The sequence below is a fragment of the Hemitrygon akajei genome, chromosome 3 (genome assembly GCF_048418815.1).
Source record: "Hemitrygon akajei chromosome 3, sHemAka1.3, whole genome shotgun sequence".
Classification (NCBI taxonomy): Eukaryota; Metazoa; Chordata; class Chondrichthyes; order Myliobatiformes; family Dasyatidae; genus Hemitrygon; species Hemitrygon akajei.
Window position 1 is genome coordinate 147,574,962 of NC_133126.1, and position 25,705 is coordinate 147,600,666.

General features: G+C 42.8%; 1 protein-coding gene across 2 annotated transcripts in view; it reads right to left on the minus strand.

The window, feature by feature from the left end:
• The window catches only part of LOC140725495 (cholinesterase-like), a 35,844-nt gene extending 27,521 nt beyond the window's left edge, over nt 1-8,323 (minus strand). For both annotated transcript variants that reach the window (XM_073041021.1, XM_073041020.1), the window contains exon 1: nt 8,202-8,323. The gene's annotated coding sequence lies outside the window, so the exon portion shown is untranslated. The remainder of the gene's footprint in view (nt 1-8,201) is intronic.
• Between the last annotated feature and the right edge of the window lie 17,382 nt (nt 8,324-25,705).

Genomic DNA, 25,705 nt, shown 5'->3' on the forward strand with positions numbered 1-25,705 from the left:
TGAATGTTACAATGAAAATGAAGATTTAGAGAGTGCAGTCCATTTTCAGAATCAGGTATCTGAACTGATTTTGTTTATTTACAGTCAATCAAGGAACACGGGCAACATATATTCCTCTATTGATAACCATCAGGAATTAGTACAATTCTATAGCACTACAGTAGTATTAATAGTGCTTGAACTTGTTCTATATTTCAATTAACTATTTAACTTGTTACTCAGCTGAATAGTAGTTGGTCTTTATTTTTAAATATCTTTTTGACTATTTCCATGAAACTTTGGGTAATTGAGGCAGCCACTTAATTGGCCCAAAATGTTCTGTTCCCAGTTTTTGTCTCAATTAACCAAGATCCACCATGTTAAAATTCATACATTTACCAGGTATCATAAAATAAAATCACTAATGTGTTTATAAATCAATATATAGTTTCCATTTTGAAATATTTAAGACTATAACAGAATTGTCCAATCTACAGAATGCTATGCATTCTAAGAATTTAATTCTCAAATTATCATGCAAGTATTATCCATACCATAAAACATTGCAGCAGAATTAGGCCATTTGGCCTATTGAGTCTGTTCCACCATTCAATCATTGCTGATACTTTCTTCTCCTCCTCAGCCCCACTCCCCAGCCTTCTCCCTGTAACCATTGATACCATGTCCAATCAAGAGCCTATCAAGCTCTATCTCAAATACTCCCAATGATCCGGCCTCCACAGCTGCCTGTGGCAACAAATTCTGGCCAAAGAAATTTCTTTGCATCTGTTTTAAAATCATGCCCCTTTATCCTGAGGCTGTGCCCTCCCCCACCATGGGAAACATCCTTTCCACATCTACTCTGTCTAGGCCTTTCGACATTTGAAAGGTTTCAATGAGATCCTCCCTCATCCTTTTAAATTCCAGTGAATACAGACCCAGAACCATCAAGCGTTCCTCGTATGATAACCCTTCCATTCACAGAATCATCCTCGTGAACCTCCTCTAGACCCTCTCCAATATCAGCACATCTTTTCTTAGATGAGGATCCCAAAACTGTTCACAATACTCAAGGTGAGGGCTTACCAGTGTCTTATAAAGCCTCACCATCATATCCCTGCTCTTGTAATCTAGACCTCTTGAAATGAAGGCTAACATTTCATTTGCCCACTATTGACTCTAGTTGCAAGTTAACCTTTAGGATGTTCTGCACAAGGACTTGCAAGACCCCTTGCCTCTCAGATTTTTGGATTTTTTCCCCATTTAGAAAATAGTCTGCATATTTATTTCTACTACCAAAGTGCATGATCATGCATTTTCCAACATTGTATTTCATTTGCCATTTTCTTGCCCATTCTCCTAATCTGTCTTCAGGCTACCCATTTCCTCAGTACTACCTACCCCTCCACCAGTCTTCGTATTATGTGCAAACTTGGCAAAAAACTTTCCTGGTAAGCAGCCTCGTGTATGGTGCCTTGTCAAAGGCCTTCTGAAAGTCCAAATATACAACATCCACTGCATCCCCTTTATCGATCCTACTTGTAATCTCCTCAAAGAATCCAACAGGTTCATCAGGCAAGATTTTCCCTGAAGATGCTGACTTTGTCCCATCTTGCCCTCTGTCACCAACAACTCCATAACCTTATCCTTAACAATTTACTCCAACATCTTCCCAACCACTGAGGTCAGGCTAACTCATCTATGATTTCCTTTCTGCTGCTTCCTCCTTTGTTAAAGAGTAGAGTGACATTTGAAATTTTTCAGTCCTCTGGCAACCTGCTAGAGTTCAATGATATCTGAAAGATCATTACTAATGCCTTAATAATCTCTGCCGCTACCCTTTTCAAAACCCTAGGGTGCAGTTTATCTGGTCCGGGTGACTTATGTACCCTTAGGTCTTTCAGCTTTTTGAGCCCCTTCTTCCTTGTAATGGTAACTGCAGCCACTTCTCTTCCTTCACACCCTTCAACATCTGGCACACTGCTGGTGTCTTCCACAGTGAACACTGATACAAAACACCTGTTTAACTCATCTGCCATCTCCTTGTCCCATTATTATTTCTCCAGCCTCAATTTCTAACAGTGCTAAATCCACTCTCATCTTTGTTATTTTTAACTCTCATCTCTCTTTTATCAGCCTCTAGTACTTCCTTGAGTTACCATTCCTTATGTAATGAGTATTATGAATTGACAGGCAATTCACCAAAGCCTTCTAAGAGTTCCATCTAACATATGGTCAGTGCACTACAGTCAGCAAATAACTGTAATCAAGGTCTCTGAACTGGTCAAAGAAAAATAGAATTGAAAAAGTGCATATGTGGAAATTCTGATCCACAGATGCTGCCTGACCTGTTGAGAATTTTTGACATCTTAATATTATGAAAAAAGGACAATTACAGACTAGTCATATGTGGGAAATTTCAAGACAGCAATTTAGAACATTAGATTACTGCAAAAGGTCATCAAAAGTAAAATAGAGCAGGTGTTGGAAATCTAATAAACCAGAAATTGCTGGAAATGCATGGCATGCCATGGAGCACTACAGCAGATGTCTCCTAATGTGGTTCATGGCTTGCAAAGTATTTCCAGCACAATTTCATTTTAAAATATAACTTCTGAAAAATCAAGGGTGGAGAACTATCAACATCTCAGAATTTACACAAAGATAACGCAATATAATTACTTCAATGTATTACATTCTTAAATAACAATTATCACTTTATAGGTTGGCAAGGATGCTGCAATTTATTAATGTCCAAAAGTAACAGGTCATCAATATTTTAGACATTCATTATAAAATATTGTAATGTAGCGGTGTGCTACATGCAGCGCTGCAATTACGACACGGAGTTGGTGAGCTGCAGTTACAAAAGAGGTTTATTCAAACTTCGCAGCCTCGCTTTAAAGCCTTCCTGATCCCGCCCTCCCCGGGCGGGGATGCTGTAGGGGGCGTGTATTCACAGTCCCGTCCCATGTGCAGGCTTTTCCCCTTGCTGGTGAAGCAGGCTTGGCGCCCTCTTTGGGACCGGCCTCAATGGTAGACCAAGTGCGCTGGGAGGTGGTTCTCCAAGGTAGACCTCATCCGGGGATACCATCAAATCCCAATGCATCCAGACAACGTCCCCAAAACGGCACTCATCACCCCTTTCAGCCTTTTCGAGTTCCTCCGCATGCCGTTCGGCCTAAAGAATGCCACACAGATGTTTCAGCGGTTAATGGACGCGGTGGGACGCGACCTGGACTTCGCTTTCATCTATTTGGACGACATCCTCATAGCCAGCAGCAGTCGTCAGGAGCATCTGTCCCACCTCCGTCAACTCTAAGCCCGACTGAGTGAATACGGCCTGACAATCAACCTGGCCAAATGCCAGTTTGGGCTCGACACCATCGACTTCCTGGGCCACAGGATTACTACAGACGGGGCAACCCCTCTGCCCGCCAAGATAGACGCGGTCCGCCATTTCCCCCGACCCAACAAAATCAAAGGCCTTCAGGAATTCGTGGGTATGGTGAATTTCTACCACCGCTTCCTCCCTTCAGCTGCCCGAATCATGTGCCTCCGTTTGCCCTGATGTCGGGTAAGGGCAAGGACATTACCTCGGACGAGAAGTACGCCGCCGCTTTCATTAATACGAAAGAAGCCTTGGCAAACGCCACAATGCTAGTGCACCCCAGAACGGACGTCCCTACTGCCCTCACAGTGGACGCATCCAACACGGCAGTCGGTGGGGCGCTAGAACAACTCATCGAGGGTCTCTGGCAACCCCAGGCGTTTTTCAGCAAACACCTACGACCGCCCGAGCTCAAATACAGTGCTTTTGACCAGGAACTGTTGGTGCTATACCTGGCGATCCGGCATTTCAGGTACTTCTTAGAATGTAGGTCAATTAACCACGTTCATGGACCACAAACCGCTTACCTTTGCGTTCACGAAACTATCCGACCCCTGGTCGTCCCGCCAGCAGCGACATCTGTCCTACATCTCCGAATACATGATGGATGTTCGGCATGTCTCGGGAAAGGACAATGTCGTGGTGGACGCCCTCTCCCGCCCTAACATCCAAGCCCTGTCCCGGGGGTAGACTTAGAAGCACCGGCGGAAGCACAGCAGGCAGACGAGGAGATCCCTAGTTACAGGACTGCAGTCTCCGGTTTGCAGCTCCAGGACCTCCCCGTAGGCCCAGGTGAGAGGACCCTACTCTGTGACGTCACCACCGGCCAGCCCCGCCCTGTCGTCCTGGTGGCGGCGCGTTTTCGACTCCATTCACAACTTAGCGCATCCCTCCATCAGGACAACCGTCCGGATGGTCTCCAACAGGTTCGTTTGGCACGGACTCCGCAAGCAAGTCAGTGAATGGGCCAGAACGTGCATGCACTGCCAGACGGCCAAGGTGCAGTGGCACACCAAAGCCCTGCCGCAGCAGTTCCACCCCACCTGCTGGCGTTTCAACCACATTCATGTGGATATCGTGGGCCCTCTGCCAGTGTCGCGAGGAGCGCGGCACCTCCTGACTATCGTGGACCAGTTCACAAGATGGCCAGAGGCGGTCCCGCTCACTGTCACCACCTTCGATTCTTGCGCCTGGGCACTGATCGCCAGCTGGGTATCTCGCTTTGGTGTACCGGCCCACATACCTCCGACAGAGGCGCCCAGTTCACCTCCAGCCTGTGGTCAGCAATGGTCGAACGGACTAGTGGAGCGTTTCCACCGTCACCTGAAGTCGGCTCTCATGGCCCACCTGAGAGGACCTAACTGGGTGGACAAGCTCCCCTGGGTCCTGCTCGGAATCCGCATGGCGCCCTAAGAGGATCTGCACACCTCGTCGGCCGAGTTGGTGTACGGCGCGCCCCTGGTCATTCCCGGGGAGTTCATACCAGCCCCAAGGGGGCGAGAGGAAGAACCCGCAGCAGTCCTGGGCAGACTACGTGAGAGGCTCGGTAACCTGGCCCCCATACCCACTTCGCAGCATGGGCAGAACCCGACCTGCGTACCCAAAGACCTGCAAAACTGTAAGTTTGTTTTTGTACGACGGGGCGGACATCAGGCACCGCTACAGCGGCCCTACAAAGGGTCGTTTACGGTGATCAGAAACAACGGGTCCACATTCGTGCTGGACATTGGGGGGAAAGAGGAGGTTATCACGGTGGACCGACTCAAACTGTCCCATGTGGACGTGGCGCAGCCGGTCGAGATTCAGGCACCGCGGCGCAGAGGCAGACCTCTCAAACAGAGACCGACTCAGACTGTGGACATTGGGGGGTGTATCGCCGGTTCTGGGGGGGGGGGGGGGGTATTTGGCAACCCACTTCCCAGCGCACTCGATTCGGCTACTTCCCAAGACCAAGACCTACCATGCAGGTTTGCTGCAAAGTCCTGAATGTGCGGCACAGGGTAGCAGTCCGGTGTTGTAGCCTCCTTTAGCCTATGGTAGTCGCCGCATGGTCTCCAGCCCCCTGTTGCTTTGGGCACCATGTGCAGGGGGGAGGCTCATGGGCTGTCGGACCGCCGTATGATCCCCAATTCCTCCATCCTCTTGAACTCCTCCTTCGCCAGCTGGAGCTTGTCCGGGGGAAGCCTTCGAGCACGGGCGTGGAGGGGTGGTCCTTGTGTCAGGATGTGGTGCTGTACGCCGTGTCAGGACATGGCTGCCGTGAACTGCGGTGCCAGAACCGATGGGAAATCCGCCAGGACTCTGGTGAAGTTGTTGTCGGACAGCTTGATGGAGTCTAGGTGTGGGGCTGGCAACTGGGCTTCACCCAGGGAGAACGTTTGAAAGGTCTCGGCGTGGGCCAGTCTCTTCCTTGGCAGGTCAACCAGTAGGCTGTGAGCTCGTAAAAAATCCGCTCCCAGGAGCGGTTGGGCTATGGTGGCCAGTGTGAAGTCCCATGTGAACCGGCTGGAGCCGAACTGTAACTGCACCGTATGGGTGCCGTAGGTCCTTACTGTGCTGCCGTTCGCGGCCCTCAGGGTGGGACCTGGTTCTCTGTTGCGGGTGTCATAACTCGTTGGAGGTAAGATGCTGATCTGGGCTCCGGTGTCGACCAAAAAGCGGCGTCTCGACTGCTTGTTCCAGACATAAAGGAGGCTATCCCGATGGCCAGCCGCCGTAGCCATCAGTGGCGGCTGGCCCTGGAGTTTCCCGGGTACTTGCAGGGCGGGCTTCTGTGCCCCACCGCTGGTGGTAGAAGCACCATTGTTTGTTGGTCTCCTCACCCCTGCCTCTGGGGTTAGTGGACTCTGCGGCCGGACCTGGTCTGGTTTGCTGCTGGGAGCATGGCCTGGTGATCTGTGCAACTGATGCCCCACTCTCCTTCTTGGCTTTCCACAGCACGTCCACCCGGGCCGCCACCTTCTGGGGGTCGCTGAAATCCGCGTCGGACAGCAGCAGGCGTATGTCCTTGGGCAGCTGCTCCAGGAATGCCTGCTCAAACATGAGGCAGGGCTTGTGACCTCCGGCCAAGGACAGCATCTCGTTCATCAAAGCCGATGGTGGCCTGTCCCCCAAACCATCCAGGTGCAGTAAGCGGGCAGCTCGCTCGCGCCGTGAGAGTCCGAAAGTCCTTATGAGCAGGGCTTTGAATTCTGTGTATTTGCCGTCCGCTGGGGGAGATTGTATGAACTCCTCAACCTGGGCGGCTGTCTCCTGGTCGAGGGAGCTCACCACGTAATAGTAACGTGTGGCATCCGAGGTTATCTGCCGAATGTGGAATTGGGCTTCTGCTTGCTGGAACCATAGGTGAGGTCGCAGAATCCAGAAGCTTGGCAGTTTTAACAAAACTGCATGAACAGATGCGGCGCCGTTCATCTCCGGCCCAAATATCGTTTGGGCCATCGGGGTCACCAATTGTAGCGGTGTGCTACACGCAGTGCTGCAATTATGACACGGAGTCGGTGAGCTGCAGTTACAAAAGAGGTTTATTCAAACTTCGCGGCCTCGCTTTAAAGCCTTCCTGATCCTCCCCGGGCGGGAATGCTGTAGGGGACACGTATTCACAGTCCCGTCCCGCGCGCGGGCTTTTCCCCTTGCTGGTGAAGCAGGCTTGGCACCCTTTTTGGGACCGGCCTCAATGCCAGCACGCACCGCTTTGTGAGCCGGTTCGAGTGCACTGGGAAGTGGGTCGCCACAGTAATACATTTAAATTGGAATTTACAATTCCTGGAATTAACTTGCATTACTGAAAATTTAATAACACAAATAATTCTTGGTACGTATGGCAAAAATCTAACACTTTGCCCAACACCACAAGTGCTCTGTAACTACAACAATTCTTGTATTAATTTTAATACAAAATAATTTAATATTTGTGTTATTAAACTTTCAGTCATGTACAAATTAATATTTTAATTTTATGTACAGCCTAGCGTCACTTTATGGACATATAGTGTACTGAATATGAGTTATCTTATGCATTTACATTTATTTTTTAAATTATTTTTGTGTTCTTTACCGTGCTAAATCGGATCCAGGGCAACCATTTATTACTTCATTCTCCTTACACTTGTGTGGAGAAAATTACATCGAACAAGTTTGAATCTTAATGAATAATAGTAATACAAATCAGGCAAATCGTTTAAACTGCTGCCAAAACCACAACCCCTTGTTGCAGGAAACTTATCATAAAGCCTGCCACCCTTTCCCGTTAGAAGTGACGTTCTTGTGGGTTGCCATTGGAGTTTATACTTAAAAACTCAGAAATCTTTTTGCCTGTACACGGTGCACGCTTCATTATATCTCACATATACACGCCTACAAGAACTGACTTCAGTCAATATACCACAACATGTTTAAAATAAGTAAATGGACCAAGTTTACACCATTTCTTCCAAGTTTCATTTCACTCTAGTTGGCAACAAACGAACTTCAGAGAGACCGGGAGGATAAGTGCCCGATTCACTTAATATACCGAGTAGAAGGAGAAAAACCAGTTTCTTTACTTAGGTACTGAACTCCAAAGTGAAGCATACCGGCTTTTACCCTTTGTTTTGTCAGCAGCCCTTACAAATGCGATGTGACGTTTTCAATTATTAAAACGTTCATGCACCATCCCAGCAGATGACCAGCGTGTCCATAGTAGGAACAACCAAGTGCAGACCTCCCCCAGCGCCAAGTTTTCAGCTCCTGGCGCCCGAGCGAACCGCGACCAAATTGACGAGGGTGATACCCACCTGCGTTGCTCACCAACACCTCCCCCTCGCGTGATTCTGCTCAACCAGAGACCTACCTGTACGAGGTACTCTAATTCACCCACCAGCCGGGCTGCACCACCCGCTCGCCCCCGGCATGAACCAGGCAGTGCGCGTTCCCACCTCATCGTGCCCGCGCCGCCCACTGCTGAAAGCCGCGCCATCGCGGGGCGGGGCTCAGTGTAGCAACAGGGATCCAGCTGGAGCTGGAGTGAAGAAGGTAGCGCGCCTGCGACGTGCTAACGGTAAAAGGGTGAAATCCGCAGCGCGAAATAAAATTACTTGTTGAGTACTCAATTTCTCTCATCGGCAAAGACAATATTGTCGGGGAATTGGTTTGTGTTTAACATTTGCCCAAAATTGCTTTTCGCAGTGACGTACAAGCCGAGTAATTAATTCCTAAATATTGCATTGTCAGAGCTACACAAAGCCTTGGGATATATTATATTTGTTTCACAGTATCAGAGGTGAACCAGATGTTGGGAAGGCAATCAGTTGGATGGATTTAGAACTGGGAAGCTCTCCCAGAATGTTATTTTTCCAGCTAATGTTTTGACAGTGTCCTAATTGGAAAAAAATATATCAACTGAAGGACATGGGAATGTAAATTAATCCAAATCTAATCACTTTATCGTGACTCCACTGCTGCCATTTGTTCTCCAACACTAAAAGAGAGAATATTTTATAAATACGAGAAAATCTGCGGATAACAACACACACAAAATGCTGGTGGAACACAGCAGGCCAGGCAGCATCTATAGGGAGAAGCGCTGTCGACGTTTCGGGCCGAGACCCTTCGTCAGTACTAACCGAAAGGAAAGATACTAAGAGATTTGAAAGTAGTGGGGGGAGGGGGAAATGTGAAATGATAAGAGAAGACCGGAGGGGGTGGGATGAAGCTAAGAGCTGGAAAGGTGATTGGCAAAAGTGATACAGAGCTGGAGAAGGGAAAGGATCATGGGACGGGAGGCCTCAGGAGAAAGAAAGGAGGGGGAGGGGAGCACCAGAGGGAGATGGAGAACAGGCAAACAACTAAATATGTCAGGGGTAAGGTAAGAAGGGGAGAAGGGGCATTAACGTAAGTTAGAGAAGTCAATGTTCATGCCATCAGATTGGAGGCTACCCAGCTGGTATATAAGGCGTTGTTCCTCCAAACTGAGTTTGGATTCATTTTGACAATAGAGGAGGCCATGGATAGACATATCAGAATGGGAAAAAGACGTAGAATTAAAATGTGTGCCCACTGGGAGATCCTGCTTTTTCTGGTGAACCGAGCGTAGTTGTTCAGCGAAACGGTCTCCCAGTCTGTGTCGGGTCTCACCAATGTATAAAAGGCCACACCGGGAGCACCAGACACAGTATACCACACCAGCCAACTCACCGGTGAAGTGTCGCCTCACCTGGAAGGACTGTCTGGGGCCCTGAATGGTGGTGAGGGAGGAAGTGTAAGGGCAGGTGTAGCACTTCTTCCGCTTACAAGGATAAGTGCCAGGACGGAGATCGGTGGGAAGGGATGGGGGGGACGAGTGGACAAGGGAGTCGCGTAGGGAGTGATCCCTGTGAAAAGCAGAAAGGGGGGGGGGAGGGAAAATTGTGTTTGGTAGTTGGATCCCGTTGGAGGTGGCGGAAGTTACGGAGAATTATATGTTGGACCTGGAGGCTGGTGGGGTGGTAGGTAAGGACAAGGGGAACCCTATCCCGAGTGGGGTGGCGGGCGGATGGGGTGAGGGCAGATGTGCGGGAAATGGGAGAGATGCATTTGAGAGCAGAGTTGATGGTGGACGAAGGGAAGCCCCTTTGTTTAAAAAGGGAAGACATCTCCTTCGTCCTGGAAAGAAAAGCCTCATCCTGACAGCAGATGCAGCGGAGACGGAGGAATTGTGAGAAGTGGATAGCCTTTTTGCAAGAGACAGGGTGGGAAGAGGAATAGTCCAGGTAGCTGTGAGAGTCTCCACAGATATGGTAGATATCAGTAGATAGGCTGTCTCCAGAGATGGAGACAGAAAGATCAAGAAAGGGGAGGGAGGTGTCAGAAATGGACCAGGTAAATTTGAGGGCAGGGTGAAAGTTGGAGGCAAAGTTAATGAAGTCGACGAGCTCAGCACGTGTGCAAGAGGCAGCACCAATACAGTCATTGATTTAGCGAAGGAAAAGGGGGATGGATACTGGTATAGCCTTGGAACATGGACTGTTCCACAAAGCCAACAAAAAGGCAGGCATAACTGGGACCCATACGGGTGCCAGATGCTGGAATCTGCAGATGCTGGAAATCCAGAGCAACACACACAAAATGCTGGAGGAACTCAGCAGGTCAGGCAACTTCTATGGGAAAGAGTAAACAATGGACGTTTCGGGCGAAACAACCTCGAGAAGGATGTCAGGCCGAAACATCGACAGTTGACTCTTTTCCGTAGATGCTGCCTGACTTGCAGAGTTCCTTCAGCATTTTGTGCCTGTTGATAATATTTTATAAAAATACGTTGTGACTTTGAACTGTAGTAAAGAATCAGGGATGTTGATATTTGTAACCTGAAACTATTTAGCTCGACACTTATAAATTTTTTTAAATTATTATCACTACTTGTGAATGTTTGTTTCATCCAGAAAGTACCCACTTACTGGGCCAGTCATCATGTAACTACCAACACCAACACCATTACTCACCCATTACTTGGATGTTGAAGGGCAGATTCATGGATTGGATAATAAGACCATAAGATATAGGAGCAGAAGTAGGCCATTCAGCCCATTGAGTCTGCTCCGCCATTCAATCATGAGCTGATCCAATTCTTCCAGTCATTCCCACTCCCCTGCCTTCTCCCCATACCCTTTGATGCCCTGGTTAATCAAGAACCTATTTATCTCTACCTTGAATGCACCCAATGACTTGGCCTTCACAGCCACTGGTAGCAACAAATTCCACAGATTTACCACCTTCTGACTAAAGTAATTTCTCCACATCTCTGTTCTAAATGAACATCCTTCAATCCTGAAGTCGTGCTCTCTTGTCCTGGACTTCCCTAACACGGGAAATAATTTTGCCATATCTAATCAGTTCAGACCTTTTAACATTTGGAAGGTTTCTATGAAATCCCCCCTCATTCTCCTGATCTCCAGGATAAGCATGCAATTGGCAATGATTTGTCTGATTCATAATCCTTGTACTATACTCATTCCAGAAATATCTATACTGTACAACACAAAGTACACTGCAGATGCTGTGGTCAAATTAACACGTACAAGCAAGCTGGATGAACTCAGCAAGTTGAGCAGCATCCATTGAAATGAGCAATCAATGTTTCGGGCCGAGACCCTTCGTCAGGACTGAAGAAGGAGGGGGCAGGGGCCCTATAAAGAAGGTGGGGGGAGGGTGGAAGGTGCCAGGTGAAAAACCAATCAGAGGAAAGATCAAGGGGTGGGGGAGGGGAAGCAGGGAGGGGATAGGCAGGAGAGGTGAAGAAGGAATGTATGGGGAAAGCACTATGGGTAGTAGAAGAAGGCAGAATCATGTGAGAGGTGATAGGCAGCTAGAAGAGGAGGCAGAGTGAAAGTGGGATGGGGGAAGGGAGAGGGAGGGTTCTCTCTTTACCATCTGCATAGTCTCCAGCCCCTTGGTATGAACATCGACTTCTCCAACTTCTGGTAATTCCCTCCCAAAGGAAGATTGCCAAATAACGTGTAAATTATCTAAAATGGAGACTCAAGGAACTGCAGATGCCGAAGGGGAGAAAAGAACAAAACAAAATGCTGGAGGAACTCAGCGGGTCAAGCAGCATTTGTGGGAGAAAAGGAAGTGTTTCTGTTTTGGATTAAGACTTAAAACATCAACTATTATTTTCTCCCCACAGATTTTGCTCAACCCACTGAGTTCCTCATTTTTTTTTGCTGTAAGTTAGATAACTACTAGTTTTCACACCAAGAGCAGCAGCACATGTTGCAATGGTTAGGAAACGTCTGCTGATAGTCAATAACAGATATATTGTACTGCAGATTACTTTCTAGACATTAGAATGGCGACATTAATTTCAGAAAAACTATTAATTTGCATGCTACAAATTGTTAGCTTAGGTAATACTTTTATGTTATATGGGGTGACTTTTATAGTAAATGTCAAATTGTGGACTCCAGCACATTTCTTTATTCCTTCAAAGTGAGCATTTTCCTTAATCTACATTTATCAATCTGCATGCATATGTTGGCTCATCTATATGCAGGGGGCCATTTATGACTGCCATCTCCTGCAGTCCACCTTGCCCTTGATGGTGCTTTTAAGATAGATTCTTTTAGTTAAGGGTATTGAGTTGGAAATGACTAGACAAATGGAACTGAAGCATGGATAAACTTGATTCTTTCACATTTCTTTGTGGCCTAGCTCTATTTTACTGAAATATTTTCTCAGAACAATACACCTTGACAAATATACTCTGCCTTCTGGCTGTCAGTTACTACTTTTTCATCTGTTTGAAATGTCCACATCAAGATTCATTTCACAGCCTTTAAAGGCCTCACATTTTTAAATTATATTTCATTTGCAGTTCAACTTTTTTATAAACTTTCCTCACGTTGAAAGTACTTAAAGATCCTGGATTTTTATTGTGCCCTTTGTCAGTAGCCTTCTGTTTTAAATGTAAAACATCCTCCCGTCTTATATGTTGTTTGGATAGAGTCATAAATTGCCTAGCATGGAAAGCTTTCCTTCAGCCCACAAATGCCCATGCTGATAAAGACATTCAGATATTATACTCAATCTGCTCCCATTTCCTAGCACTTGCCTCATATCACTCTAAATACTTTTCATCCCCATAGCTGTATCTGTCTATGCATTTCTTAAATATAACTAATGCATCTGCCTCATCCACTTCCTCTGGGAAGACCTCCCAATTCCTCTCGATCTGGACCAGCTGGAAGAATCATCTGAAAAAATGGCAGATGGAACTTATGCAGACAAGTGTGGAGTGTTGCATTTTGGAAGGACAAATCAGAGTAGGCTCTACATAGTGAATAGTAGGGCACTGAGAAGACAGAGGGATCTGGGAATACAGATCCAGAATTCCTTGAAAGTGGCATCATAAATAGGGTTGTAAAGAGAGCTTTTGACACATTGACTTTCATAAATCAAGGTATTGATTACAGGAGTTGTGTTGTTAAGTTGAAGTTGTATAAAATGTTGGTGAGCTCTAATTTGGAGTATTGTGTGCAGTTTGGTCACCCCACTATCTGCAGGAAAGATATAAGTAAGATTGAAAGAGAACAGAGAACATTTTAAAGGATGTTGTCCAGATTTGAATACCTGACTTATAGGGACAGGTTGAATAGGTTAGGACTTTATTCTGTGGAGTGTAGAATGAGGGAGATTTTATAGAGGTATATACAATGATGATGGAATAGATAGAGTAAAGGTAGGGGGGCTTTTTCCATTGAGGTTACGTGAGACTATATCTAGAGTTTATTGGTTAAAAGTGAAAGGTGAAACATTTAAGGGGAATCTGAGGGGAACTTCTTCACTCAGAAGGTGGTGGATGCAGGTTTTATTACAACACTTAGAAGAAGTTTTTGTAAGTACATGGATGGGATGGATATGGGGGACTATGGTCCATTGGTGGGTCCATGGAACTTGGCAGAATAACAACTGGGCATGGACTACATGGGCCAAGGAACCTACTTGTGTGCTGTAGAGCTCTATAACTCTATGAGAACTGTGACACATTCCTAATGGTTCAGTGTATGATAGCTGTGACTCAGAGTTACTCTAAAGTCTCTTTAAAGAGATTTTCTGTCTTCTGTTGCTTTTTTGATCTTCTTGTTCATGTACTTCCCTTAGTTTCTTACATGGTATCGCACAAGGTTGCAGAATTTTTGGAGTCTTTGGTTAGAATGATTTATCGAATGCCCTGAATTTATCAAAGTGACTGAGGTATTGTTTACAATAATTCAATGTTACAATAGCATATAAAAATGATAGTGAGGACTAGTTCCACTTTTTATGTGCTCTGAAGGTACTTGTGACTATAGTGGAGATATAATCATCTGCATATCAACAGAGTAACTTTGTTTTTGTACAGGGCAATCTTTCAGGTCTTCCTGTTCAACTAATTGCTGGAGGCACTGTGTAGCATTGCAATTACGTTGTGGACTCTGATCACCCATGTGAGTGGAAAGGAAACGCAGGATAAGTTCAACACACCTTTACTTATATTCAAACTTACAATGGAGCATACGTACTGTAAATAAATAGTATATGACTCTTAGTTGACAAGATAGTTCAGTTGCCTAAAAGGAGTGTGGGATCAGAATATCAGTGAGTTTAAAGATGCATTTTGTTTAAGCAAAGAACTAGGGAATTAAATGTTTGTTAATGGTAAGGTAACATTTGTAATTTAATACCAATAATGTGTATTCTTTACCTGTTAGTTGAGTTAACCTAAGAAACAGATACATCTCATATCCATGGAATGCACATCCTGTGCCATGTGGGAATTTCAGGATGCTTCCTGTGTCCTGGGCAACCAGAGGTATAGCAAGTAATGTGAGCAGGACGAGCTGAGCTTAAATCGTAGCTTAGATCATTAGGACCATTTGTTGGATTGACTGTGTTGGGGACAGCACATATTTTTTGGTCATTGGCCATCTCATGAGAGTGCAGGGAGAGAGGGAATGATTAGGCACCAGAGAAATAACAAAAATGAGAAGGCAGGTAGTTTTGGGGACCTTTAAGAGTGCCATGCTATTCAACCAGTTTTTAGTTCTGAGTACTGATGAGAACATGCAAGCAGATCCAAGATCATAGCACCACAGGTGGCTGAACAGTATAAGAAGTGGAGAGAAAAAGAGAGCAACTGTAAAGTGGGATTCCTTCATGAGGGGAGCAGTCAGGCTACTCTATATTTGCAAAAGTGATCCCATAATGATATACTGTCTCTCTGTTGCTTGTGTAAGGATATCAGTGAATAATGTGAGAATTCTGTTCAATGCCACTATTTTGGATAGAAATAGGGAAACAGTCCTGCAGGCAGATTTTCTGAAGTGCATTCAGAACATGCTTCATTGGTATAATTTTGAAATGAGGAATTCAAAAGTGCTTGAGGAGCTTCTGGAAATAACCCAAAATCAGGTGCAGCACATGTTAGTTGTGGGTCATTTAGGATAGAATGTTTTAACAATGAGGACAAGTAATGGAAAGGGATATTGATTACTCTGAGGTAAATGTAGTCAAATAGAAATGGGACAATTTCAATTACATGAGAACAGATCTGGATCAGGCAAACTGGAATCAAAACTGTGCAGATAAAATTGTAATTGAAAAATGTGAGGCCTTCAAGATGGATGTGTATCAGCTAAAGAGAATGTACACTCCCATTAGGAATAATACCTCCCTGGACAGTAACAAAAAGCAGAGAGTTAACTGGAGCAGGTAGAAAGGTTATATGGCAGATGTCAGGCTGTTAACAAAAATGAGAACCAAGCTGTTTGTGGAATGCTGACTGGGATGTAAAATGAAATGAAAGGCAAAGAAAGAGCATCAGAATGAAACTAGCAGCAAACAAAAGAGAATCTACATAAAATGCATAAATATATTCTATTGGCGTGGGTATAGGAAAGAGGTTGTAACAAGAGAAGTTACCTCAGTCAACAACACCGAGCTGGCCACTTAGTTCAAATGCCTAACACTGGACTCTTGAAACAGATTTTCTATTCCTTGTTCCATTAGAAAGATTTATCAGGTAGGCAGAGAAATAAAATTAAGTAAAACAACATTTGGAATGGTGGTGAGAATCTTAGCACTCAGATGCCTTGTGTAGGTAGTGGAAGGAATGGGCTGCCTCAGAAACAACTCAACCGTTCACTCTGGCAGCCATTGCCTGACTTGTCAATGGAAGAGACTGTGATTCCCATCAGCCAGCTCAGGATCCACAAACCTAAAGTGGAATTAAGTTATCTTTGATTCTGGGGCACTGCCTCCACAGAAGAAAGGCTGATCAAACATCAACGAAAGAATTTACTTATGAAGGCAGATGCTATGGTTGAGGTGCAAATATATATGGTACTTTGCACCAGTCTTCACCAAGAAAAATGACGTTGGGAGTTGCATTAAAGAAAGAAATATGTGGGATTTTGGATATGCTAAAAAATGATAGTAAATGCTCAAAAGGCCAGTTGTACTTGAAATTGATAAACACTAATCCAGTTAGTTGCTCAGGGAAATAAAATAGGATATTACAACCTTTCAAATACCTCTAAATTCATACGATTATTGAGTCATACAGCAAGGAAACAGGCCCTTTGCCTGCTCCAATTCTTCCACGTTAACCAAGATGCACATTTAAGCTAAAACTATTTGTCTACATTTAATTCATATTCCTCTAACTATTTCCTATCCATTTTTATTTCTTTTTGATCAGAGGTTTCAGCCTTCAATGTCAGGAGGTATAGTTGCAAACAGGCTGCTTTACAAACCTAATACAAACTGACCAAATACTCTACAAGTAGCCCAACTAAAGCTTTAAAAAGGTTCAACATAAAGGGTCATTGACCCTAAATGTTAACTTTGTTTACATGACCTTGGGAATCTTGAAGTCTTTCATTAGATTATATTTGAAGCAAGTATATAGCTAAGGATGGAATAGGTCCCTTATATGTAATCTATGAGTGCACCCAGTTGATATGAGTGTGATCCTAGATGGATACTACCAATGGCAACTTGTAATGTGAACAAAGTCACTGAAGAGATGCAGCTGGTAGATATGAAGTAGTCTTTTATTCAACAAAAATAAGGCATACTCTGTAGGAAGAGATCTGTTCAGCCCACTAATACATGACATTTTATATGTTAAAGATCAAAGGATAATTCTATACTTACAATGTATCTACAATGCTTCCTTTGAATTACATGTAACTTGCACACCTCCTTCTTTGCACCAACACTCCAAGCACCCAAAATGAATTTTAAATCAGCATTGTCTGGTATTTCATTGAACTGCTGTTCACAGTCCTAGGAATCTATGGACAGAGCAGTATTTTTATATTGAATCTACAGTCCACATTCAGGTCTAAAGATTGGTTGCTGATGTTAATATTTTGCTATAGATGCCAAGTCTAGAACATGCCCTAACAACATTCAACAGGAAGGAGGATGTGGGGGCTCTACAGTTAAGGCAGGCTACACATATGCTATCTAGAGATTTACATATTTATGAGAGGCATTGACAGAATAGGTATTAATAATCTTTTTCCCAGGACAGAGGAATCTAGAACTAGCGGGGAAAGTTTTAAGGTGAGAGGGGAAATAGAAGGAGGATGTAAAGGGTAGGTTTTCGCACAGAGGGTGCTGAATATTTGGAATGACCTGCCAAAGGTGGCAGTGGAGACTAATACCAGTAAATGTGTAAAAGACATTTAGACAGGTACCTGAATAGAAAAGCAAAGCGAGGTGGGGTAAATGGAATTAGCATGGATAACTATCATATTCGGGATGGATGGGAAGCATTGAAAGACCTAATTGCATGCTGTATTACTTTGCAAAAACATTATGACGGATGCCTAAGAATTACAGGATTATTGGCATTCTAAATTTAAATTAGAACAATGACCTTGATGTTATCATTTCAAGAAGTAAACATCCTCAGAGTTTCCAGAGACATGGTTGTTGCCTATTCTGCTTGCTTGAAAATCTCAAACAATCTGACTCAGGGGGCAGGAGACCAGGTAGCTGACAGATTAGAACAAAATATTGTACAATACTAAACGATATAAATTGCTTTTCTCTTTGGAGTTTTTAAAACATTACTATGTTTCTGTAAAAGATGTTACCTAGGACAAAATACAGAGGATAGATAGTCCATAAAGCAGTGAATTCCTTTAGAAAATTGCACCATGATCATTAAAGGGAAATGAGTTTGGCCTGTTTTCAAACCAATGTGGCATTGAACTGTAGATTAGTAAATTAACAGTCCATTGAATTTGTGGGTATGCAGCTGTTACATTGGGGTCACAAGATGACATCAAGCATGTTTTAGATGTACTTCTCAAATTATATTGCCCATATCTAAATGCCCTTCAGAAGGCAGTGGTGAACGCTGTAGTCCTTACCGCAAAGATTGTCAAAGTTCAAAGTAAATTAATTATCAATGTAAACATATATGTCACCATATGTGACTCAGAAATTCATTTTCTTGAGGACACACTCAAAAAATCTGTAAGAGAATAATAACCGTAACATAATCAATGAAAGACCACATCAACCTGGACTTTCAACCAGTTTGCAAAAGGCAACAAACTGTGCAAATACAAAACTAAGTAAAAAATAATTGTAAATAAATAAGCAATAAATATTGAGAACATGAGATGAAGAGTTCTTGAAAGTGAGTCCATAGGATGTGGGAAAAACTTAATGATGAGACAAGTGAAGTTATTCCCTTTGGTTCAAGACCCTGATGGTTGAGGGGTAATAACTGTTTCTGAACCCAGTTGGATGAGTCCTGAGGCTCCTGTGCCTTCTTCCTGATGATAGTAGTGAAAGGAGAGCATGTCCTGGGTGCTAGGGGTCCCTAATGAAGGATGCTGTGTTCCAGTGACAATACTCTATGCAAATGTGCTCAATAGAGCTCAACATTCAGGATTTACTGATAATGAAGGAATAGGGACATATTTCCACCTCAGGACAGTGTGTAACTTGGAGAGGAACCTGTAGTTGATGGTATTCCCTTGCCTTGTACTTCTTGGTCGTTGAAATTTTTGGGTTGGGATTGTCTAGTCATGAGGCCCAGGTGAGTAACCGTGCTTGTGAAATGTATGTTTAGGATTGTCTATGGAAATCTAAACAAGCAGTGCATTTTATTCTAAATACTGCCATGTGTTGTTGAAATTGTCCTCATGCATGGAAGCAGAGAATATTGCATCTTATTCCTATTTTGATCTTATCGATAGTGGAAAAGTTTTGCGGTGTTGGCTGAATTACTTGCTATGGGATGCTATCCTAATTATTTATGTAAAAAAAGCAAAACAAAACCTGCAGGTGCTAGAAGTCTAAATTAAAAACAGAAAATAACAAAGATAGCAGGAGAGAAACATAATTTATGTTTCACCAATTCTAGATAAATGTGGCAGGTATTTATCGTTGAGATTCAGGTAACTATTGGCCTGAGGATGGTCATGGTAGGAGACTTAGTGTTGGCAATGCCATTCCATTACCTGAAGAACTTCTGAAATCCAAAAACCGTTCAGTTTTGCCGAATTTTTGTTAGTAGTTAATGAATATAAGTTTTCCCCAGCTTAGGAATGCCCAGCTTATGTTCAGCCTATACATACAAATGGGCATTTGGGAGACTAATGGGATAGATTTGCCAGCTGGTCTGGGCTTGCAGGCATCTTCTACTGTATGGAAACTCTGCTGCAGCCACATTTGCAACTGCAAACTGTTTAGGTTATGAACATTTCAGAGGAAATGATTCAAAATATGCATCGATCAACCAATGCAGTGATTGTCATTGCCTAAGCACTAATAATAATGAACATTGCAAATTAAAGAGGCTAGGGTGGACCTGTAACACCAAACAAGGCATTTATACCTTTCACATATCACATTGAGGTTAGAGTGAGCCTAACCTACTGATGCACCATCAATAACTCTCAGATACGGGAGGCGAACGATAGGCTTTTATTAGCAGCAAAAGTGACCACAACATCTCGGAGACTGAGGGAGGAGCAGTGCCACCAATCGCCTTTATCCAGGGGTCTGTGGGAGGAGCCACAGGAGCAGTCAGCAGAGGGGCGTGTCCGGACAGGTATACACATAGTTTACCACACCTACAATAAAAGAGATGATTACATGATGAAACTGTCTGACAGTGATGTATCTGTGATAATATTTAATTGAAGGTAGGAATCCAGTCAGCTGAGAAGCAGCTGCAGCCGATAGTGAGGTCGGCTGAGAAGATCATCAGGGTCTTTCTTCCCGCCATTACAGACATTTACTCTACACGCTGCATCCGCAAAGCAAACAGCATTATGAAGGACACCATGCACCCCTCACACAAACTCTTCTACCTCCTGCCCTCTGGAAAAAGGCACCAAAGCATTTGGGCTCTCACGACCAGACTATGTAACAGTTTCTTCCCCCAAGCCATCAGACTCCTCAATACCCAGAGTCTGGACTGACTCTCTACAGTAGTACTGCCCTCTACTGTGCCTATTGTCTTGTTTATTATTTATTGAAATGCCTGCACTGTTTTGTGCACTTTCTGCAGTCCTGGGTAGGTCTGTAGTCTAGTGTAGTTTTTTTCTGGTGTTTTTCCATAGTTCAGTGTAGTTTTTGTATTGTTTCATGTAGCACCATGGTCTTGAAAAGCGTTGTCTCATTTTTACTGCGTACTGTACCAGCAGTTATGGTCGAAATGACAATAAAAAGTGAGTTGACTTGACTTGAGCTGTATAGATACATCCCAACTTCTCTAACAGGCTGTCTTTGTTGCAGATGTTGTCCTTGCAATTCCAGCTATTAATTCAAATGATCAAGTGATCCTGATTAATTACTGTGAGTGCAAGACATACATAGTTCTCAAATTGTAAAACTTACTGCTTTCTTTGGCAAGATCACAGACATTTCAAGGTTTCAAACATTGAAACCTCTTACAATGTTTCTTTTTTCTTTCCAGGTTAATTCTAAGTTTTTGTATGGAACTTTGGTTCTTCTAATGGTTCTTGGGTCTAGATGCCAGGATTTATGCGTTTGCTCGCCTCATGCTAAACTTAATTTGATGGGAATGTTTCCTTAGAATTTGAGCAGGAAGTCAGTGCACTTCTAATACAACCCATTTGGAAGTTTGAGATGTGCATCTGGTTTTGTTGATGTTCTGTGGTGAGATATTTGTCATTTGCTGTTTTATTTCTGATTTTTTTTTGTTAATTTGATAAATTCTTGTGCTCACTTTTCATCTTCTCCCTTGAACTGATTGTGGTTCTTCACTATTATGATTTTTCCCCTCTTCTTTATATCAGAAGCTTACTTTCTCCTGAAATGTTTTTTTTTACTGATACCTGCTTTCATATTATTTGTTTCATGTTCCCAGATTTATTCATTTAAAATATTGTGTTTACGCTTCAGCCACTGTGCCATTCGGGGATTAATTTTTAAAGTATGAATAGGCAGTTTGCTCTATACCTTTTGTTTTTAAGAAGATCATATTTCCCTTCATTAATTTTCATAACAAATGGATTTAAATATCTAATATTATTGATAATATTGTTACAGTTTTATATTCTATATATGCATATTTTGGAGAAAGTTAAGTGTTGGAACAACTCAATGTCATAAAAATAGTCAGTCGGTAAAAATTCTCACTGTCACAGTGTGCTTTTCAAAAAGCTTCTTGGTGTGCCCACAATTACGGGTATTAAAACAAAAATATGGCAATGAAGTTACAGAGGATATGTTTAGTGTGTAACAGTTTGTAACATTTAGATCTGTGAAAGTATTAATTGGATGGTTCTAAACTGATAGCCTTTGGTTATTTTAGCTGCTTTTTCAAGAACGAACTTTACATTCTGTTAGAGAAGATAGCACCACTGTCTCTTTTTATCACTTCCAGCTCTAAAATGAGCTCCCTTGATATTCATTTATGTGTTTTGGTTATTCTCTATGTTCAAAACCCCTTTGATTCCCCTTGCTCTGCTCATATATATTTTCATCCTACCAGCCAGTCATATCACCTTTAATTTCTTCCGTCTTAGTCATTTTTCCCTTCTAATCTGCGCTTTAGTTTGTAACCCATTATTACTTTGTATCTTGTCACTGGTCTATGACTATCTCAGGAATGAATACTTGATGGGCCTGTGCCCCGTCTCCTGGCCTCCTGGCCTCCAAACTGCTCGCTTTGGTCGCAGTCTCATGGAACACTCTTGGAGACAGCAAAGCAACAGATCAACACCACCAGAATGTAGGTAACAGGCTCTAACAGTAACAGAACCAGATATGAAATAAAAAGATGTAATAGAAGTGAAAGAAATTGCATCTTGACCCATCTTGAGGATGTTGCCTTTGGTAGCATTACTTGCTGGCACCTTCTCCTTTCCGGATAACATCTCATGCTTACACTAATACATTACCGAAGAAAGTACTAATACTTAAAGTTCTCTAATGCTATACTAACATCCTACTTTCTATCAACCTATTCTAATGCCAAGACCAATCAATCTTTGCAAATACATATTGTGCTAACTGATTCTTCAAGGATAACAGGCTCATTATGGCAAACATCATCTCAGGCTATTGAGAATTTAGTGGAAAAGCCGCAGTAATGATATTAAAACTACTAGGTTGTTTTAGAAATCCATCTGTGGCCTCTTCTAAATTGGCGAGACTAAATATAGACTTAGGTGAGCTTTTTTTGTGAGCACTCTGTCCATGTCTTTCATCCTGAGTTCCCTGTTTCAACTCTTCTTCCCATTCCTATTCCCATGCTGACTGGTCCATCCTTGGCCTTCACCACTGCCTCAGTGAGGCCAAATGCTAAACAGAGAAATAGGATCACATATCCTTCCTGTAGCCTAATAGTGTGAACATTGTATTTTCCAATTTCATGTAGCTCACCCCTTCTATGATTTTGTCCCCACAACCACCAGTCCACCCATGATCTCTCTCCTTTTGTTCACCTTTTTTATCCCACCCTTCCCCCCTATTACCTGGATAGATCATGCTCACCATGTGGTTACATCTGCCCATCCCCCACTCATCTCTCTACCTGGTTTCTTCTCCTTTGGTTTAACTGTCCTTCACCCTCTCTCACCTGGTTCTATCTGACTATCATCCTTTCTTTATCATCTACCAGCCTCTGCCCCTACACTTTTCCTACCCTACCCACCTAGCTCCATCTGGCATTTTTTTTTCTCATGTTTCTACCTGTCACCCATTAGTCTCAACACCTACCCCCAACCACCCCACCTTGCCCCTCCTCCATCTGGCTCCCTCTGCCCATCATTCCCCTCAGCTCTGCCTTGCAACCTCTGTCACATCACTTCCTCTTATTTCTATGTTCTGGCTATCTCCCCTCTACACTGTTACTCCTGATGTTGGGCAAACCATCATTCCTCCACGGATGCTACTTGGCTCACTGAGTTTTTCAAACAGTCTGTGTTTTGCACCAGATTCCAACATTTGCAGTCTCTCATGCCTCCTGTTTGACCCACCAATGTTCTTCTTTGCCAGTTGGCCCAGGTGTGACTCTACACCCAACTATGTGATGAACTTCTGACAGTCTCCTCTACTCAGTGAGGGCAGGAGAGGAATAAGAGAAGGGCAGACAATCCAGTCTCTGTTCATGATTTCCATATCCTGTAGACAAAACAAAAAAATCCATTTATCTTTTTTCTTTCTGGCACCATCACTTAGAAGGGTTCTAGAGTGATGGGTATGGTGAAAGTAGAATGGATAGAGTGAGAGGTGAGAAATAGAAGTGGTTTAATATGAGTTATTGTGATCAATAAACTATCATTTGTTAGCTAAGGAGTGGCAAGATTATTTTGTTCAAATGTGCACCTCTTATATTATTATTGTGACAAAATGATGGATCAAAGATTATTGTTAATCCAAGTGTTCATTCTTTCAAATGCCTATACACCATGGCAATAATGATTACCAATTTTAATCACTCATCTCGGCTCCTCTTCCAAACCTCTGATCTGTACTATCCAGAAGGACAAGGGCAGCAGGTGCAGGGGAAAACCGCTACTTGCAGCTTTGCCTCCAAGTCAGGCATCATCCTGACATGTAAATATATTGCCTTTCTTTATCATTGCTCGGTCTAACTCCTTGATCTCTATACCCAGTGGCATTGTGAGGGAACGTTAACAGGAAGGTAGCTTAGTATCATCTTTTTCAAGGACATTCAGAGAAGGGCAGTATATGTTGCATTTGTCAGTGATATACAGATCACTATAAAAGCTCTGAAAAAAGTGTAGTATCACAAAGCTGCAAATGAAAAGCAAGCATTGAATGTAAGAAAAAATGCATCTTCCTTCTATAAAGCAGTAGCTGTGCCTTTTGTTAGTCATAATTATTTAATAATTGTACATGCATATATTGTGTGCTGTCATTAATAAGTGAGTGTTCTCATTAATAATGTAAAGGCTAGTATCATCCATTCTAGTAAAATATTTCTTTTCTTGCCTATTTAAATGTTGCAATACATCCAAAATTGACACTGCCTGACCAAGGTGGCTGAATCTCAATCAAAAAGAGGCAGTGCACTCCATTTTATATTAATCTGGAATGTGATTTCATTAAAACTACTTGAGCATTGGGTTTTATCTTTAATGGTAGAATTCAATCTGCTTGCCACCTGTAATGGTTTTGTATGCTTAATCAGGTAGAAATGAAGCAATTAGTAGAATATTTATATGTCCTAGTATCAGATGCTTACCATGAATAATGGCAGAGATGACTTATTTTGACATTTTCATCCTGTACTTTGTGGTATTCCAGGAGACTACTGGCATTTCTTGCTCCCAAAGCTTGTTCAGTCAGATATTGATAGAGAAGGCTTGAGCCTTCCCCTGTTTCTCAGCTTTTCTTTATCAAGAAAATATTGTGTAGCTTGATTTATGAAACTGCTTTGAAAATTTTGGCTTTGCAGAATTAAAATTATAACGGGCATATTTGTGTACCATAAGGTTGTGTTAATCAAGTTCCTTTTTGCTCAAATTGATGTCATTACGAACAGGGAAATCTCTCTGAATTGCAAAATATGCACTTTAGTATAGCTACTTCAATCAGAAAAAGAAAGTCATTTCATATGCTCAGATGGCCTTGATTAATATACCACTGTCCATTTCTAATTTGGTGATTTTAAAACCATGTCTCACTTTAGCTTTCAGTGAGACGTTACCTCAGTTTACCCTCTTACTGAAGTTCATGTTGTATCCCTTTCAGTATTTCAGTATTTGTGTCCCTAACTGTAAAATTCTGAGAGGCATTGGGAAGATTTTTTTCATATTCTCATTAAATTTCTGTGTCATCTTAAAGTAAACATGATCATAATCTGTGCCAATTTTTATGTAAGTACATTTTTGTTTCAAATTAGATAGGTTTCCATTTTTAGTAGAGTGTTCAAATAGATGCAGTGTCACCACATTTAATCTTTAGGTGCTCTGCTTTGGGAAAAAACTATCACTAGATAATTCCTTTGTAACTGTGGAATTCTTTTGGATCTATAAAAACTGCAGTAATTACATTGGAAGATATTAGCACATCTTCATTGCAGCATTTTCTAACACATGATCTTTGATAAGCAGTAAAAGTAAACAAAGGATACCATAGCTATGTCGGTTTGTAATGTTTACAGTATTGTGGTATTTTTTAGGGCGCTCAGTGTCCTGCATAATGAATGTGCAATACTCATGGATTAAGTCCAAACCAAGCAAAGTACTTGTTAACAAATGGCAGAAGACCTCGCATGCTAGTAACATCCACTCTGGTGAAAAAATGTTTTTCTTGTTCACTTAAATGTTGCAATAAATCCATATTTTAAAAGTTATCTGTCCAAGATGGCTG